Below are 14432 nucleotides of genomic sequence, written 5' to 3'. Positions count from 1 at the left end.
TGTGCAATACACAATTTCAGTAAACTAGAACCATTTGTGATCAAGGCCTAAGTCTGTCTTTTATCCAGAGAGCAATTCATTGTCTCCCGTCTTCCTTATGTCAATAATCCACATAAGAACGTCTTGTTCTTAACCACATTTCCACAGGCTCCATCCCAAGCAGAGACTGCTTCAGGACCTGGGACACAACACACGGGACTCCAGACCTCACAGACAGACAGACAGACCTGTTGGTATTGCATGCACTTCTTCCCCTACAGACCAAAGTAAGGGTCCGTGCTTTTTATTTTTATCTCCGAGACTGTCCGCTAGTAACGTAGTTGTTCCAGTTATAAGTACTGCCCGAAACTATAGCCACGTAATGAGTACCTTGGGAAGGTACAGGTTTGACAAGGGGGATGTTTTCACTCAGATTTCTACAAATGCCTTTCTTATGTTTGTTGAAGCATCACCCTGGTACCTTGACAGGAGCTCTGTAGAGGAGAACTTGGAAGACAGAGAGAAAAGGAAAGGAACGGGACAGAAATGATTACCTGGGCCTACTTTCCTCCTGAGTTTGCCCATGAGTGAGGTGGGGGTGACCCTCCAGTTTTCAAAAAATGAACAGAGGCCAAAAATAAACCAGACAAAGGACAGGGAAGAAGGAAGAGGACGGGAGGCCGGGGGTGGTATTGCTCTGGGGCCAATTGCCGCTATGTGGGAGTGCATAAAGCCATAGGATTCCTGCAGATTTGAGGAAAGGGCCACCTGTAAGGTAGGCCCTGGGAGAGGGAAACGGAAATGAGAGACACCTGGACCTGACCTCCCTAACTTCCTAGCTACTTACACCCTCGGGACTAAGGTTCCACACTCAAAAAAGAGGGATCACGATAGCACTTTCCTTACAGCACAGTGGTTAACGTTAAATGGGGTATTTCATGTAGAGCACAGAGAAAAGTGCTACATAAACGCCCATCCTTCCTACCTCTGCATGACCTGCCCTGCTTTCCCTTCGCCTTGAGCAATATGGAGAGTCAGTGCTGAGTTGTTCGGTTTCCAGGAGAAACTATTTTCAATTAAGCAGTAAGAGTCAAGTGTCTCTCTTGAACTTAGAGTCATACTAAGAATTAAGGAAATGTCTTTGCATTCTATTCTGTAGACATTTATAAACTCAGGCTCTGCCACACGACAGGAGAGTAATAATGAATCAAGTGGTTTCAATTTACATTGCTAAATACCGAAGGACAAAAAGTCTACGAAATAATATACAGAATAGTCTGTAAACCAAAGTCACGTGAAAAGAGAAAAATGTTGAACAAGATAGTTTTTTGAGCACTGCTAGATTTAGAGGGATAGAGCGTCCATGAGGGATGACATCCTGGATAGGATTTCATATCATTGATTCACCTGTTTGCTCTCCAGCGTATTAAGGTTGGGGGAGGGGGGTAGTTATGCATGAGAGGAGCTGGGAGCAGGGGATAACGACATGGGATGGGGGCGCTGGGCTCAGTGCTGGCAGTCAGGGAACTGCTCGACCCCAGAAGGAACCCATACTCTGGGAAACCAGAGAGACAATGATAAGGGTCGGGGAGGTCTGTTCTTCCAGCTCTGAGTTAGAGACCTACTAACCTACTCTTGATTTCCACCATTCACTTCCCCCACCGACATCAGCCACTTAGTCTTCCGACTGAGCACTTTTTCCCAAGGAAGACTAAGCAAGAGAGAATTTCAGTACCCTACGCGAAACTCTTCTAATATTAGGAGAAAATCAGAACACATATGCCATGGGAAGAGTGACGTCATATCCCGCACAATCATTAGAAGAAGCAAAATTCAATTGGACTAAACGATTCTACCACGTCGAAGACATCGGTCTACACGTGTACACGTGCACGTGTACATACACAGATGGCAAGTCTCATCTACTGGCCTGCGCTCCTCATCCGAGAGATCCGCCGGAGCCGTCCCCAGGGTTGAGGCCACCCCCAGCTCCTGTGTGTGGGCTTCCATCCCCGGGGAACTTCTGACCCGCGAGCACTGGGCCCTTCCTGGCAGCTGTGTAGGGCTTCCCGTCATTGCTCCCCTTCTGGCCCTTCAGGTCTTTCTCCAGCCAGGACTGGACTGTGCTCTGTAATTGTGGATGTCACCCCCTCCACCCACATGGGGGGGGGAACATCGCGTTGCCATAGCAACTAATGTATTTCAACAGGGGCAAATGGAGGGTCCTCCACTATAAATAGAGAAAAGATTGAAGAAAATGAGGAGGAACCTGGGGCCTGTGATGGGCCGTCCTGTGGCGGAGAGAGGTTGGGTGTTGGGCGGGTGTGCAGCAAGTTCCAGGCCGGCTTCATCTCTATCCTCATCAGTTCATATCCACCCAGTACATCCAGGACTGAGCTGCATCCAGGGGAACCCGTTCCCTCCAGATACTGTTTTTACTAGATAATTACAGTAATGAAGACAATAATTACAAAGACTCTGCAACATTTTAATATCGTTATATGTAAACTACCAACTATTGACCAGGTAAAGGCAGGCTGGTAGGGGTGCCGCAGGTGATGCGATCCGAAATGATGTTGCTTAACCACACACACGGACTCCCAGCAGATCTGGGCCGGCGAAGCCCAGCACCCCAAGGACCCGCTGGAGCGTGCGCAGTACGGAGTTCTCCACAACGCCTTCATGCATACTGTCTATCCTGAAGGGGAAAAATAATTACAATTTAGAGCATCAATTATTCAACTCATCACAGAATCACAGGTTCGGAGGGACCTTGAAAGGCCGTCCGGTTTCCTCTCTGGCCCCCAAATTGCATTGTATTAGACGCGTCCAAGATAGACTGGCTCCCTCCTGACCTAACATGATAAATTATCCGTCATGATAAATACTTCTGAACAAAGGCTGTGCGGCTCCCCCTAGTTCCATGCAAAGCCTTTATCCCACCTCTTACTTTGTAAATTTTTAATCCAGATGCTTCTTGTGTCTTAAACAGAATCGTAGCCTCAGAGAATTCTTTGCCAAAATCTTGAGATAGTCTTTCCTGCTATATTTTAATTCAGCTTCCGCTTGCTTTATTGTCAGACCCAGGGAGAGTTTTGTTTCTTGCTTGTTGCTCGCCACGCCACACATTTTCAGCTGTTACTATGTCTGTCTGTGTCCACATACAACATTATTTTAGGACAAAGAACAGTATTCACAAAATGTGGTTAAGTGAAAAAATGAGGTCATATTTCTGAGGGGAAAATAGTAATAAAGGGGAAAACAAGGCAGTGGAATAATTATAACCTGGCATAGAGAAGAAAGACCAGAAGGATAATGCATGTGAATGTTAATAGCTACTGTCTCTGGATCCTTGAAGTCAGGGTATCCTGTTAGTCTTTCCAAGATTTTGAAAGCTTTGAGTGTCATTTGGAGTTATAGCATTACTGTTGTCACAATAAAAACATTATAATAAAGTGAATAAAGAGATTTATTAAAGTCAAAGACCAGAGAAGCCATCAGATCCCGAGTTCAAACGTGGGGGTGGGAGGCTGATTCCAAGTCAGTAAGTCTGTGGTATCTGAGCCAAGGGCTCACGGGCTTGCCAAGGGAGGAGGGGAGGTGTGGCAGCTTACCTTCTCTCACTGAAAGAGCAGATCTCTCCATTTCCAGACTTCCGATCGGGATCAAAATTACCACCTAAATGACCAAATAGCTCAATGTGCGTTAGTATCAAAAGATCTAATTTTAGCCAACAGGATTGCATTTGGCAATCAATACGGCTAGGATGAAGGTTTCATTTGATGAGGGAAGGATGAGTAATTGTGGCCACACCTTTACTAGGACCCATTTGCCCCTGTTTAATTACAAACCTTTCTAACAAATTGCCACTTCCAAAGTGAATACAAGTTCAAGTTGAGTCCTTGGCCCTCCGAATTCAAGAATTCCTAACATAATACGGCTACGTGCTAGAGAGAATTTTTGGTTCAAATTGATCCAGTGTCTGAATCTCACATAATTTTCCACCAAAGGGATACTCCCTTTAGTCTCTCACCCTCCTTCGACAATGCCCTCCTAAAAGTGGGGGGGGAGTATTTGTCCACTGTCCATTTGTCCATTGTCCATGGCCAACCTCAAGCTACCATGATGACATCACGGACCTCAGAACTGGAAAGAAATGTGCACAACTGGCCCTTGTGAGTTGGGTGACCTGGCTCTAACACATCACTATGCATAATTCCAAAGCCATTACCGAGAATTTCCTGAATTTCAACCTATCTATGAAAACAGAAGAGCTCTGTGTAATTTAAAAATCATATTACAAACCAAGGAAGATCTGAATAAGTGGCAAACCATGCTGTGTTCAGGGATGAGAAGACTCAATCTAGTAAAGATACCATGTTGCCCCAAAATGGTCTCTGCAATTCCTAATCCCAACACAATGCTGTATAGATATAGACAAGGTTATTCTAAAACTGACATGGAAAGATAAACTAGAACATTTAAGAAATTTTGAGGAAGAGTGAAGCAATGCACATCACTGCAATTCAAGGCATCTTAACCAGCTGCAGAAACAGTGTTGTGTGGGTTGAGGGACAGACACAGAAACCAATGGCACAGGTAAAAAGCCAGAAGTAGACCCACACAGACACGCCAAAGCAACTTAATGGAAGAAGGATAGCTTTTCTTCTGTTTTTTTAAAGTTTTTATTAAAATTCCAATTAATTGGGGCACCTAGGAGGCTCAGTTGGTTGAACACCCAACTCTGGATTTCAGCTGAAGTCATGATCTCAGGATCATGAGATGGAGCCCCGTGTTGGGCACTGCTTGAGATTCTCTCTCTTCCTCTCCTTCTGCCCTTCCCCCTACTCGCTCTCTCTCTCTCTCTCCATCTCTTTCAAAAAGAATACAAAAGAAAAGAAGAGAAAAAGAAAAATAGAAGACAATCTTCATGGTCTAGGTCTGGGCACAGAGTTCTTAGACCAGGCTAGTTCAGTATGAACCCCCCACCCAAAATTAATAAAGTGAATTTCATCAGAATTAAAAGCTTTAATGCTGTGAAAATTCTTGTGAAGAGCATGAAAAGACAAGCCTCAGGCTGGGGGATACAATTTGCAAACCACGTACCTGAGAGAGAACTTGTATCCAGAATGTCTGAGGAATTCTCAAGTCTCAGCAGTAACAACACAAGTGACCCAGTTAGGAATCAGGCAAAGACATAAACAGCAGATACTGGTAGCAAATAGGCATGAAATGATGCTCAATGCCGTTAGCCTTTAGGGAAGTGCGAACTGAAAAGCACAGTGAGATGTCACTCACCGTGACCGAGTAGGGCACCGGAAATAACAGGCGGGGGTAGCACCACGTGCTAGGAAGGAGGCAGAGCCGTGGCTCGTTGCTGGTGGAGGGACCACGGTGTGGCTACTTTGGGAGGCGGTCTGGCAGTTTTTTGTAACACAAAATGCACTTCCCTATAACCCAGCAATCCTACTCTTGGACATCTACCCTGGAGAAACCAAAACCTACGTGCAAACAAAACAAAACAAAACAAACTGTACATGAATGCTCATAGCAGTTTTCGCTGTAATAGAAAAAAATCTAGGAGCAACCCCAGGTTTTTTTTGGTGGGTGAAAGGTTACCCAGTTGTGGTTTGCCCCTGTTTAGCACCAAAAAGGAACAAACGTTGTCATACATACAGCAACTGGGATGGACCCTAAGGCATTATGTTGGTGTTAAATGTTAACTTCAAAGGGCGCCATCCTGTATGGTTCCATTTTGGAAACATTCTCAAAATGGCCCTAGAGATGGAGAACAGGTTGGTGGTTGCCGGGGGATGGGGTGGGGCCGGAGTGTGGGACAAGGGGGCAGCTTCAAAGAGAGCTCTTCTATGAGCAGGACGAAAAGACTCTGCATTTTGATCAGGGTTGTGGTTACAGAACTCCGTTCGAGGGATACAGCTACATGGGACCTCCCCGCCCCCCACACACATTCATGCACACATTGAAAAATGGGGAGCACTGTATAAAGTCTGCAAGGTCTGGTTCCCAGCAATGCACCATGTCGGTCCTGGTTTTGAACTTGAACTGCACTCTTGTTAAGACTATGTCATGAGGGGAAGGTGGGTCAAGGGGACCTGAGGCTCTCCAAAATTATTTTTACAACTTCCTCTTACTCTATAATTATTCCTGAATACAAAGTATAAAAATTAATCACATTAGAGCAGCACATGGGAACAGCCAAGGGAATGACACCAATAGTGCCTATAAAAGTTAATCAGATCAGAGATAATTATTCCTCTGCCTCAACCCTCTCATTTCACAATCTCCAAGTTTATCAAAGGATAAAAACAAGGAAATTCTGCCGTTTGTGACAACATAAATGGACCTGGAAGATATTAAAGCTAAGTGAAATAAGCCAGATGCAGAAACACTAACACTGCAGGGGCTTGCTTCTCCGTGGGAGCTAAACGAACTCGCAGAGGCAGAGAGGAGAAGGCTGGCTGCCCGGGGCTGGGGGTGGGGACAAGGGGCCATGCAGGTCAGAGGGCACAAACTTCAGCTATCTGATAATAAGTTCGGGACCTAACGTCCTGCATGGTGACTCTAGTTAACAGCACTGAATGTGTGTGTACGTGAAGATCTCAAACGGACTCTTCTCATAACACACACACACACACACAAATGGTAAGTATGTGCGGTGATGGGTGTGCTAATTATCTTGATGGTGGGGATGAGGTCCCAGTGTACGCAAATATCAAATACCACGTCTTACACCTTAAAGACATACAATTGTGTATGTCAGTGATATCTCGATAAAGCTGTTAAACAGAATCAAAAAGAATTTTAAGAGGGAAAATAATTTAGTTTCTTTAGAAAACACATATAGGTCACTTTTATTTTCAGGAGGAGTGGAGGAGATGGCTTCACAGTGAATTCTTTGTATAAGGTCTTCCTCGTCTGTCTTAAGTGACCCTTCTGGGAAAATATTTTGGTCACTTAGTCTACCTTTGACGCACTCCAAGTCTGCAACTGGGACTAAATTATTAACCAAAATTCTCTCAGCGTCTCAGGGCATGCCCTTTTCTACCTGGGCGGTGCCTCTGAGCGGGGAGGACTGAGGATGGGAGGTGAGTGCGGGGCTGGGTGGGTCCCCAGAGCCCCCTGCCAGCACCCCTGCCGGAGCTGAGATCCAAAAGCAGGAAGAGAGGAGACGGCAGAGAACCACAGTGGAGGGGACGCCCCTTCCCTTCTGCTGGAAGGCTGTTCCCTCCCAGCCTCTCTGTTCTGTTCCTGCGAGGGGGCACACTCCCCACCCCGGGCTCCGCATCCACAGCTGTGGCTCAGAACAGCATCTCCCCTCCCTCTGCCGCTGCCCACGGCGGGCAGCACCCTGCCATCGTGCCGGCAGACACAGGCCGCTAAACCAGATGAACAAATAACCTTCTGACTCGGAAATGTGACACTTGGCGAGGGGCAAATGGCAGCTTTTTCACTAAGTGTGAAAATATTGTCAGAGCTACAAACATTTTCGAGTGGAGACCAGTTACAGAAATAGCACGCAGATAACACCCTGAGAACATCTCCTGAAATGTGTTCTGAACACCAGCTCCTTCTTCCCCTTCGGTGTGCATAAAACATATCATTACCCATTTCCCTCTTAAGTCGTCTGGGAAGGAACTGGGGAGGTGTCCCTCCTCACTCACTGTGTGAAGGGGAGAGACCACCAGATGGAAACAGCAATGAAAACACCAACTCAGAGAGGGGAATTCCCTTTAATTTTGGAAGAAAGGGTGATACCGGAGAAACGTCTTAGATCTAAATTTTTATCTGCCCAACTGTGGCTTTCTGGAGGGAAGCTTCCGCCATCCTTCGATGGGTAATAACAAAGCAGACTCACTCTGATCGGCGGGCAGCTCCATCCCCAGCCCTCTCAGCGTCCCCGTGCAACACATCCCGGCCCAGTGTGCAAGGGCATAATTACTTTCTGTGCAAGCCGGTCTTTGGAAATTCATTCGACGCGGAGCACAGAGCACCACCAGACAGCCATATGGCGCTCCCTCTCCCACGGTGGTATTTTTATTCAGAAACTGCTCTGCAGGCCCTGATTTCTGGCTGCTGGGTTCCCCAGTCGGCCACGTGAGCACTCCCTGCTCATGGTTGTCTTAGGAGCTGCCTTTGGATACAGGGAAAAATGATTCATAATTGAACCAAAGAGATTCTCTTACTGAACTTGCCCCAGGGGGATAACAAGCTCTCTTTATGAGCAAATTTAATGAATCATAATGAATTTCATCATATGAAATGTTGTGGATACACCATAAAGGAGCCAGGAAGTAAACCAGTCTAGACTCAAATGGGAAGAAACCTAGGGAACTGTTTGATAGGAATCTGTGGGCACAGAATGATAACAGGTGAGCATCCCATATGGATTTTGAATATTAAGAAGGGGGTATACAAATACAAGGCATGTGATCTCTAAAGTAAGAACAAAAATGATTCTACATACAAATTATTTATGGTACTTTTCTGTAAGAGCTCTTAAAGCTTGTTTTCACTCTTTGTTTTTTAAAGAAAAGAATTCCTTCCTTTTAAGACTCCATTCAAATAGCCACTTGCCGGTGTAGCCTTTTCTAGCCGTCCTATCCCGTGAGTCTTCAAATATGTGGGCTCTCCCAGCCCGGAGTCCCTGGCCTGCAGTAGCAGTCTGATGGTGGAGAGAGTGCTATCAGACTAGGTCAGAAAGAAAGCCCTAAAACCAGGTGCACAAAGCGCAGCCCTCCCGTGGACGAACTCACCATCCAGGGAGGAGGCCGACAAGTGAGCAATCACACAGCCCGTTTTTGTGAAGTTGCGGTGATGGAAAGGACATGGACAGAGGGTTTGCTGCCTGGTGGAAACAGAACAGGCATCGTGGAAATTACACTCGATCGGAAACGTGATGGGTGATGTCTGTCCGCCAGAGAGACCCTGCATCTTTCTCCGTCCTGTGCTGTGCCCTGGGGAGCTCAACCACGTGGCTTCTGGGGGAGACCCCAGGGAAGACAGGGGCAGGAGATCTGGGGCAGGAGGAGGAGGGTATGGGGTCCTGGTGCCCATACTCCCCTGCAATGTTGACCCCGTGCTTCCCCACCCCTGTCGGTCACCTCACCCTCTCCACATGTCACTATGTGGTCCCTCCACTACACATCCCTTAGTTATACAGTGCTCGTAGGCTCCCTGTCCCAGGAGATGGGTAAGGCAGGCACAGGACTCAAGACAGATCAGGGGCTCGGGCTGTGCTGAGCAGTGGGAGGGGCTCAAGGGGAGAGCACTGGGCTGTTGTTGAGCCTTCAAGCCGTTCCATTGGACTGGGACACTGAACAAAATGCGGTACAGGAAAGCGGGTGGAGACATGAGCTGGCGCAGTGTATATGAGGGCGCTGCGTTCCCGGCAGGAGTCCGGAGCTTATCCTAAAGGCTGGAGGCAGATTACTGAGAGGACCAGGGGGGCAGCTGCTCCAGGTAACAATCTTTGGGGTAAGCTGGAGACAGGCTGTCTGCTAATTTCCGTCTCCTGCATTTTACAGCATATAAAACTGGGGACACGTGTTGCCGTGCCCGTGAAGCAACCATGACCTCGATGAAGAGGTGTTTGAAAGGATGCCGCTGACCCAGTCTCGGCCGTCGGACGGAGATGCCGCAGCACCTGTGAGGTGCCTTGTTATGGCAACTGCAGGGCACGCCATAAATAAAAAGAGAATTTAGGAAAAGGGCACTAGAGAAACGTGGTGGATGGTGTGTTGAATATGGGAACTCTGCAAAACAAAACACGGCTCAGTGTAAGACAATCATTGTGTTAATACTCAGTGCGGTAGTAAATCCCTTACTGTATTCAGAACAGAGATAATCTTTGTTACAAAAAAAAAAAGCAACGATTTCTGTCGCCCTAATGAAACAAATACTGAACAAGCTTTAAAGGACATAGCATTGAGGGTTGCAAGACTATTGGCGTCTGTGGGGCACTCGCATGTCTCCTGCCGGTCCTGCGGAGAGATACATGGAATGCAATGGAAGGTTTGAGGATGTGGACGGACCAGACCAAACCTCTCTTCTGGGAAGACTGTTGTGGCTCCCTGAGGACACTGGCTCGGATTTGGGTGGGATGGCGAGGACCTGGGGCTAGGGCGGTGGGGAGGCTGCTTTCCACCCCAATGGTAACTGAATGCAGGAGGACATAGCAGCGAGAAGGAGTGCACGGGGAGAGCCACATGGTCATGCAGCTGGAACTGGTGACCAGCTGGCCATGGGAGGAAAGGACTCACAGAGCCCCAGGACCCCCCAGTTTCCGGTGTGAGCAACGGGGGCACAGGGCATTAGTGCCAGCTCCTGAGGAGAGGTGGATGGAGGGCCCTCGCTCTCTGATGCCTGATGTTCCACAATTTGAAAACTCTAAAATCCGGGAGAATCAGGGAGATGGAATATTTTTATTTAGATACCCCAACTGCAAACATTTTGGTGTCTTGGATGCATTACTTCTGTGTGGACATTTGGGAAGTAGATGGTTATTTTTATGCTGTATCTGCTTCCCATAATTCATACCCCTAGGAGCACCGAAAGCAGCCTGCATTCCAGATCACGCACCGTCCATGACAAAGGGGAAACCTACAATAGAGCTTACACGTCCTCGGATAATGGGATCAGGGATGGAGAAGCCGCCTTGACCACAATGAAACAAGGACAACAGAGCCGAGATGGAAAACAGGAAGTATCTGGTGGAGGCGTCGGCTCTGTANGACAACAGAGCCGAGATGGAAAACAGGAAGTATCTGGTGGAGGTGTCAGCTCTGTCGGTGCCCGGGTGCACCCTCGTGTCGACAAGAAGGCCGAGTCAGCTTTGTGGACGAGAATAGCAAATCCCCAAAGCACCGAACACAATACCAGCTGTAGAACTGCACACAAACAAAGAGGTTTTTGCGATTCCTGTTATTCTGGAATAGAAGAAACTCAACAGGAACTCGCAGTGGAGGATGTGCCCAGCTTCCTCCTGGCAACGTGGTTGTTTGTCTCCAAGATTTTTATTAATGTATCTTCTACAGCACAGAGCTTTGGAGGGGAAGAAGCAAGAGAACTTTAGAACTTTTTAAGTTGGCTCGTGTCCTTGGGAAGAACATGGCATTTTTTCTTAATTTGTGTGGTAAAGGACACGTAACCTAAATTCATCATCGTGTTTTTTTTTTAATTTTATTTTATTATATTATGTTAATCACCATACAGTACATCCCCAGATTCCGATGTAAAGTTTGATGCAGTTGCGTATAACACCCAGTGCACCATGCAATACGTGCCCTCCTTACTACCCATCACCAGTCTATCCCATTCCCCCACCCCCTCCCCTCTGAAGTCTTCAGTTTGTTTCTCATAGTCCATAGTCTCTCATGTTTCATTCCCCCTTCTGATTACCCCCCTTTTCTTTATCCCTTTCTTCCCCTACCGATCCTCCTAGTTCTTATGTTCCATAGATGAGAGAAATCATATGATAATTGTCTTTCTCTGCTTGACTTATTTCACTTAGCATTATCTCCTCCAGTGCCGTCCATGTTGCAGCAAATGTTGAGAATTCGTTCTTTCTGATAGCTGAGTAATATTCCATTGTATATATGGACCACAGCTTCTTAATCCAGTCATCTGTTGAAGGGCATCTCGGCTCCTTCCATGATTTGGCTATTGTGGACAATGCAGCTATGAACATTGGGGTGCATATGGCCCTTCTCTTTACTACGTCTGTATCTTTGGGGTAAACACCCAGTAGTGCAATGGCTGGGTCATAGGGTAGTTCAATTTTTAACTTTTTAAGGGACCTCCACACTGTTTTCCAGAGTGGCTGTACCAACTTGCATTCCCACCAACAATGTAGGAGGGATCCCCTTTCTCCACATCCTCTCCAACAATTGTTGTTTCTTGCCTTGTCTATCTTTGCCATTCTAACTGGCGTAAGGTGGTATCTCAGTGTGGTTTTGATTTGAATTTCCCTGATGGCTAATGATTTTGAACATTTTTTCATGTGTCTGTTAGCCATTTGTATGTCTTCATTGGAAAAGTGTCTGTTCATATCTTCTGCCCATTTTATGATTTGTTTATTTGTTTCTCGTGTATTGAGTTTGAGAAGTTCTTTGTAGATCTTGGATACCAGTCCTTTATCTGTGGTGTCCTTTGCAAATATATTCTCCCATTCCGTGGGCTGTCTCTTAGTTTTTTTGACTGTTTCCTTGGCTGTGCAGAAGCTCTTTATCCTGATAAAGTCCCATAAGTTCATTTTATCTTTTATTTCTCTTGCCTTTGGAGATGTGTCGTGAAAAAGGTTGCTCTGGCCGATGTCATAGAAGTTGTTGCCTATGTTCTCCTCTAGAATTTTGATGGATTCCTGTCTCACATTGAGGTCTTTCATCCATTTGGAGTTTATTTTTGTGTATGGTGTGAGAGAGTGGTCAAGTTTCATTCTTTTGCATGTAGCTGTCCAATTTTCCCAGCACCATTTATTGAAGAGACTGTCTTTTTTCCACCGGATGTTTTTTCCTGCTTTATCAAAGATTAGTTGCCCAAAGAGCCGAGGGTCCATTTCTGGGTTCTCTATTCTGTTCCATTGGTCCATGTGTCTGTTTTTGTGCCAGTACCATGCTGTCTTTGGTGATCACAGCTTTGTAGTACAGCTCGAAATCCGGCATTGTGATGCCCCCAGCTTTGTTTTTCCTTTTCAACAGTTCCTAAATTCATCATCTTAACCAGTCTTCAGTGTTCAGTTCAGGAGTGTTGACCAAAGGTGCACCATTGCACAACGCAGCTGCAGAAATGCTCCCTCTTGCAAAACTGCAGCTCTGGAACCCATCCAACAACACCTCCCCATTTCCTTCCCCCGCCCCCACCTCGACCCCTGGCACACACTATGCTACTTTCTGTTGCTATGAATTTGTAGGCTTTAGGTATCTCATGTAAGTAGAATTGTGCAATAGTTGTTTTTTTCTGTGGCTGGTTTATTCTCAGCATAATATCCTCGAGGATATTATATCCATGTTGTAGAATGTGTCAGGATCTCTTTCCTTTTTAAGGATGAGTAATAGTCCATTGTATGGAGAGACCACATTCCCTCCTAACGTTTACACCTTACGTGACCACGGTCCATTTATCAAAGCTGGGGAATTAACATTTATACAGAACCCTAATCTGTAGACTTGAGGACCTCATCATTTTTTCCATTGATGTTCTTTTGACATCCCAGAGACAGGCCCATCCGCCGCAGGCATTCACTCATCAGGTCTCCTTTGATTTGTGATGACTTCTCATCAGACCTCCCCTGTTTTTGACCTAACCTTGACAGTTTGGGGGAGTCCTGGTCAGGGGTTTTGTAAGACATCCCACAGTTTGGGTTTCTCTGCTGTTTTCTTGCTGGACCGACGATTTAGTTTGGGGAAGGGTCTTTCGGAGGGGCAGATCCCTCCTCATCACACAGTATTCAGGGCATAGGGTGTTGACTGTGCTGATGGGCGGTGCTGGCGACCTCACTGTGGTGAAGGGGAGTGGGCCAGCTTTCTCCTTCGTGTCTCTGTGTCCTCTTCTCCATACTCTATTCGCTGCCGTCATGGCGGGCAGCTCACCCTCAAGGGGCAGATCAGGCCCCACCTCTTGCCTACGAGAGTCAGGCGTTTGGGGACAAATGTTAGACTGGCCATAGTATTTAATAACTATCTGTGGGGGTGGTTCTTGCGGCTATACAAATATCCTCTTTCTCCTTAAATATTTCCCCGCCAACTCGGACATTCATTAATGAGTCCCGGCCGTGGGTGTCACTGTGGTGTCCGATGGTGATTTTGTATCTCCCTCATTCCTTCTGCATTTGCTGTGTGGAACCTGCTATTTGCTCTTTGGAGATCAGCCTGACCACCATATAATAGAGTATGTAACTACTTGCCCATACGAATCACCACGGTCTTGCTATATCGTAAGTACGAGATGTGCCAGACAAAATCTAGAGGCTGGGCTTGATACGAGACTGTGCCCACCGACCATAAACCCTGATCTCCATGAGCGATAAATAACAAGGGAAGGCTAGAGCCTTGAGCACATGAAACAGCTTAGTCTAGACAGAAAGGAAAGGAGGGAGAAGGGCGGCGGGAGCAGGAAAGGGAGAGAAAAGCCCATTTCCTGTCCTACCGCTGCTTCTGTATTGGGGATACCACGTAGGAGCGCAGGAGGAAGGGTTCCACGGCCCACACATATCTGAGCGCCATGGTACTCGACCATCCGTTCTCCCCAAAGAGACACATATTCTTCTGTCTTTCACTGCCTTGTTGAAATGCCAGGATTTTGTTCTATCAGATGCTTTTGGGTGTGTCCCCTCTTCAGAGCCGCCACTTCTTCTGACTGCTTGTTGTGATGCTTGGACCAATCCATTTCCAAACTTGGCAAACCTCTTTAGTTCCCCAACCTGAACATTGCTGAGG

General features: G+C 46.7%; 1 long non-coding RNA gene across 2 annotated transcripts; it reads right to left on the bottom strand.

The window, feature by feature from the left end:
- Positions 1-2461: 2461 nt before the first annotated feature.
- Positions 2462-5228, bottom strand: LOC117796457. Of its 2 annotated transcripts, XR_004620983.1 has the most exons (4): positions 5086-5228; positions 3594-3657; positions 2930-3130; positions 2462-2677 (listed from the first exon to the last, which is right to left on the bottom strand). It is a non-coding gene; the product is annotated as an uncharacterized LOC117796457 (long non-coding RNA). The 2 variants fall into 2 exon arrangements; XR_004620982.1 differs by lacking the exon at positions 2930-3130.
- Positions 5229-14432: the final 9204 nt, after the last annotated feature.

Source organism: Ailuropoda melanoleuca, chromosome 15 (assembly GCF_002007445.2).
Source record: "Ailuropoda melanoleuca isolate Jingjing chromosome 15, ASM200744v2, whole genome shotgun sequence".
Lineage (NCBI taxonomy): Eukaryota > Metazoa > Chordata > Mammalia > Carnivora > Ursidae > Ailuropoda > Ailuropoda melanoleuca.
This window is presented reverse-complemented; position numbering and strand designations above follow the sequence as displayed.